Raw genomic sequence first — 6,000 nt, forward strand, 5'->3', positions numbered from 1 at the left:
AATCTATCAATTTCATAATCTAATTGGAAATATAAAAGTATTCGAGTGTGTTATGGATTCATGCTTCCGAAATACCGTATTTACTCGCATATAGAACGAGGAATGATTTATTTCCTCCTCTTATTTCATTTATTTACGGATAATGACAGGATTTTTAAGTTACACGACGTAAATGCAGGGTGACGTAAGTCGGGGTATTATTTTATAGGGGAGAGGGATTGCTAAATAACTTACAGATTGTATGTATAGACCTCGGCCTACAATATTGTATAAATAAATAAATTCTGGGGGCACTAAATAATGGTTTTACAAACAAGTATTGAAAAGTTCCACAAATTCTGAAATTATGTCTTTCATATATTCTGAATTTTCATTACCCATAGAACTATTTCTCTCGTTCGTTTTCATTCATCAAATTTCGATTATTTTAAAAATTAATTTTTTTTCAATTATATTACACCCCGATTCTCACTTAGATATTTTCATCAATACTGAATTTTCAATCAATACTGAATTTTCAATCAATACTGAATTTTCATTCAATCCCGAATTATCGTTTTCAATTAGCCAGAATAATCATTTGTTCTAGAGTTATTTCTTAAATTAATCTCTTAGTTTTTCAGTCGCATTTTTTTTTTCTTTTAGTGATACGTTTTGTCAGATATTCCTTCGCACATATAGGGTTTTAAAGCAGTGAAAATTGAATAAAAACGTCCTGCTATACGCGAATACATATGGTAAATCTTATGGGTATCATTTAAGCATCAGTTGAAAAACTTGATTACAATCTAAAATAAAGTCTATTCTATTAATAAATTTTGCAGATATTTCTAGAGTTTAAGAAGAGCTTTAGTTTTACTTGAGGGGGGCTTAGGAAAAGCATATCTTAGAGGACCTGGTTTTCTGTTACTGGGGGTCAAAGATTTTCTGTCACAGTCAGCGTATATATTTAATTCTGGGATCTCTGGAGGAATGTCCAACAGCCCAAACAGAAATCAGACCCAGACTGAAATATAAGTAATTATCACATCAAGTTTTTTTCTTCAATGTGAATTATAAAATTTATAAAACACTTTTTTTAAAGAAGATAATTCTAGATTTATTAGAAAAGTCATCAAAATAATAATCATGATAAAAATTCCGAAATATTTAATGACTGAGAGAAAATTCAACCTGAGACTTTCTATATCAACGATCTATCACCACTCTAAACACACAACGAAACTGGTATATCATTCTGTACTGTTGAATCAGCAGTTCTTGAAAATTCTTAAACAAATCAAGAAAACTACGGACAATATACAAAACAATATTATTATCATAGTTATATTTTATGTTTTTTTATCAATATTTAAAACGTGTTGTTTTAAGTTTAATTTGGAAATATTTAAGAAAGAAAAACATTTTTTCCAGTACTTTGTGCCAAAGAAAATATAGTTTGTAGAAATGATGAGAATATTATATACATACTATATAAATTTGTGTATTAAATGTTGAAATCCTTGACCAAAGGAGAAAAAAAAAAACAAGAAGAGTAATGTGTGAATCGCAATTTGTTGTCATTTGCGTTTTGTTGTTTCCTCATTTTTATTTGTTGTTTTTGTTTCTGTTTTTTGTGAGTGAAACTTTATTGATTGTTACATAATAAATGGCATCAAAGCAAAAAACAACTTCTTGTCTTTCATTGTTATTTTGAAATAATTATTCTTCTAAACTGCTTATATATCTTTTGCTGTTTTTTTATTCTTCTAAAAATATTTTTGCGACTAATTATTTTAACATCTCCACGTCGCATGCTAGACAGAGCAATTACTTTGGAACATCACACACATACTTCTTACAACACGCAAGTAAATCCCTCATTAGGTTCTAAATCTCACTAATTTGGAGTCTTAATAATTAGAAATTTATTTTAGACTTTTCTATTACTAAATATTTATAGCCAGTTGTTTTGAGAAACGTTTTTTTTTTTTTTGGCTACTGAGTACTTTTCCTTAGGCAACATATGAGATACGGGGGATACAGTTGAAAATCTTTCGGGAAAGCTTAGTTGAATAGGAGAAAAGAAATTATATAACTATAGGAAATTCTATTGTTTTTTGGTGTTTATGAAACAAATAATTTATGTTTCAAAAACACCAAATTTCAATTTCAGCGCCTCACGCCAAGGTGCGTGAAATAAAGAAAGCAGAGTCGTGGCTTCCTGTAATTTTTGATCAATTATATTCAATTAATAATTTTTCCTCCAGTGGCTTAGATGGTAACATAGTAAATTGAATAATCGACGTGTTAGATATACCCAAAATTCCAAAACGAACACAGCTATACGCATTTCGGAACTTCATATAGTTCCGAAAGACGTATGGCCGTGTTCGTTTTGGAATTTTGGGTATATCTAACGTCGATTATTCAATTTATTACCAAACCCAAAAGGTAATTCATTTCTAGATGGTAGCATGCTCGCTCGGTTCGCAAGAGAGCCTGGATTCTAGCCCCGGTGAAGACCAGATTACTTTCCTTTCCAAGTTCATCTCGGCACAATATCTAGAAAATAACTGTTGCCTTGATATATTGGACTGAGAAAAAAGCCGCCTGTCTCACTCCAAAGAAACTACCTCTTGGCCATGTTCCCCCACAGATAATGATAATATTGCCAATGTACGTACATATCTCAACAAATTAACAAGCATTTTCACGAGAACTTATTAATTTAAAAAAGTTATTCAACTAAGCGTACTTTCAATTGAAAATTTAATACAAAAAGAAATGCAGTGAAATCTCGCTACAACGATACTCGATGTAACGATACATTCCTTTACAATGATATTTCTAATGTTAAACTCCTCATCATAATGTTAAACTCTCCTCAACGGGAAAAATGCGCAAAATATGTTCAGATATGCAGTGCAAATACAGCGTGTTGCAAAATAAAGATACGTAAACTTTTGTAGGTCCCCCTGTTCCCTAACTTCCAATTAGAAAGTTGTTTGTTTCCCTACCTCTTCTGAGTCTAACAAAAAATAATCCCATGTTTTAACCGTGATATTCAATGAGGTATTTGAATTCAAAAATCGGAGAAAAAAGGCAAGAAAGAGAACGTTCATGAAATGAGATAAAGGGAGAATTAGGACTTGCAGGACATAACTTCGTAATAAAATCTCAAAGACAACACTGAGTACATGTCTCTCAGAACGTGGCTGTTTAGTGGTTCCCAGTTGGAGCAGAAAAAAAGAAATAATTTTGAATACTATTTTTCCATTAAATAATGAATTTCCATCAATTCTGAAATTACCTTTGCATTTAATATGAGTTTCATTGGCTCAGAAATCATTTTTTCATTAAATATCAATTTCTCTATCTGTTCTGAAATTAATTATTTTTTGAACAAATATGAATTTTCTTTAAAATTCTCAAAAAAAAATTTCACCAAATATAAATTTTCTATAATCTTGATTTTTTTAAAATATTAAATATGAGTTTCCATTAGATCTGGAAATATTCCTTTCAATAATTCTGGAATTATTTTTCATTTGTTATGAATTTTAATGAATAGATATTTAAAAAATACTTTTTTTCCATAATTCTGAAATTATTATGATAATTACAGTTGTGCAGAGAAACACTTGATTTTTGGCTTGCTACACGAGTATGGATTTTTGGGAATTTTCAAGATGTTTTTGCATTCTAGATATTCAAATAATACATTGAAAAAAACATGAATGACAGCAAATATTTTTTTTAATTTTCAAAATTTTTTTGTAAAATTTTGGAGTGAATAAGTAAAGATATAATTCACCTCATTCAATTTTTTTCAGCCAAGATAATATGAGTACATTTATATTCATATACAGTTTTTTTTCCAGTTTTGCTGCTAAATTTTATGTAAAACATCGCACTTTCTTGAAAACACACTTTATTCAACCTTAAGTGCTGCCCTCTAATGAAACCTCCCAAAGCTCATATTCATCATATTTCTAACACAAAACAGACACAATCCTTTAAGTCAGGGCTTAACACCTCGAGGTTGAAAAAAAAAATCTACAGTGAGAAAAACCAACCACCACGTTTGTAGCACCAGGGTCTGAAAGGATTATAATTGAAGTTCCCATACTCCAAGTAGTTCTTTTTTCAAAACCTGCTTATCCGAATGCACCCAAATTTTCAGAATATGTTAATGAGTCCATGGAGAGTGATTTATTTATTCCCCCCATGGTTCATGTAGCGTGTATACCAAGTTTGAATGGAATACGTCCACCAGAACGGGTGCAACATAGGTCTGAGCAGTGTCAGTATACTGAAACTACTCACAAGGAAATTTCCTCAAAGAGACGTCCTCAAAAAATTACGAAAATATTTAAGCACATTCGTCTCACATCGAAACACATAAAAACAAAATATCGGAATGCAATAATTAAAGCCGCATAAAATTATTAAAAATGATAACGGTTGGCTACTCATCGCCTGTTGCGCTTCTTGGAAATATCTATAAAAAAAACTTCTTTTCACTTTTTTTTCCTTTTTTTCCATAGCTTCTCTGTTCTAGAAACTGGTTATTTCTCTTTTTGTTCTCTTTTTTTGTTTGTTTGTGCTGTACGTGATCATGTTATTTGAGGATGACGTCACTCAAACACACTAGGGTTGTGGGTTTTTAAATTCTCTGTTGGTGTAACAAAAAATATTAATAATTACAACTTTTTTTTAACTGTAATTATTCCACTGGAGTTTTATATTTTTTTGTACGTATTTAAAAGAGTAAAATTAGTGGGGTAATTTTTTTCAAAACTTTTTGAAGACGTCACCTTGGGACACTTTCTTTGAAAGACCTATGTAACGCCCATTCTGATGGACCATTCCATTGAAACTTAGTATATACACTGTATGAACCAAGAGAAAAAAGCGAAGTGCGATAAAAAAGCACCACTTTCCACCTGATGGTCAACAAATGAACTGTGTTTTTCATCCATAAATCTCTCTCCCATGGTCTCATTAAGATAACCTGAAAATTTGGCTGTATTCGGATGAGTATTTTATGAGAGAAACTACTGAGAGTACGGGAACTTTAATAACAAAAATCCGGTATATTGTCGGCAACAGGATAGAGATATGTGAAATATCTGGTGTAATAACTAAAATTAAACGTTGCATATTTTCGGAAAACTGTTGGTTATTGATAATGACATGAAACATTTAATAAAAATCAGACTAAGGCCGGTATTACACTGTAAAAGTTTGATAAAATCCCTTTTATAAAAGTTGAAAAATCTAACCAATAAGATTATTGGTTACATTCTAGAAAATGCAACCGTTGACCTTATTGGCTGCATTTTTCAAGTTTTATAAAAGGACTTTTATCAAACTTTTATAGTGTAATACCGGCCTAAACCATTCAACTATCCGTTAAAAATTATCAAAATACTACAAAGATTTTCAATAACTATTCATTTTTGATTAATGAAGAGCAATATATATATATATATATATCTTTACAAATATTTCTTATCATTAATATCAATTGTTAAGACAAACAAATTATTATCAAACTATTAAAGTAAATATAATGAATTGTTTTTCGAAAATTTTTCATAAAAAAAGTAGTTTTCTTTTTTTACAAAAACCATAAAAAAATGGTTTTATTCTTCGATTTTTTCAGAAGACAAATGGATGTTTACACCCGGAAATAGGTCAAGAGGAAAATATTTTTGTTTTTGCTATTCAAATAGAAAAACCAAACAATTGGTATTGTCCTTAAAGAAATCAATATGGATATGTTTGGATAGGCTTCACCCCTCAAATAAATAAATAAATTCGAATGTATTTATAGAAAGAAAAGGAACGTTTTTCCTTTTTGGTAGCGTTGGATCGATTTAAAAAGAAAATATCCGATATCGATTACTCTGACAGATGATGTTTTAATCTCTTTCAGTGGAAATGCGTGAGAAAATTGCTGTGAATATCGCAGCATAACGAATGATTCAGGAAAATGATTTCATGGTAATTCTT

Source organism: Pholcus phalangioides, unplaced genomic scaffold, assembly GCF_987345545.1.
Source record: "Pholcus phalangioides strain wild (caught in Gottingen) unplaced genomic scaffold, Ppha-v1.0 ptg000009l_1, whole genome shotgun sequence".
Classification (NCBI taxonomy): domain Eukaryota; kingdom Metazoa; phylum Arthropoda; class Arachnida; order Araneae; family Pholcidae; genus Pholcus; species Pholcus phalangioides.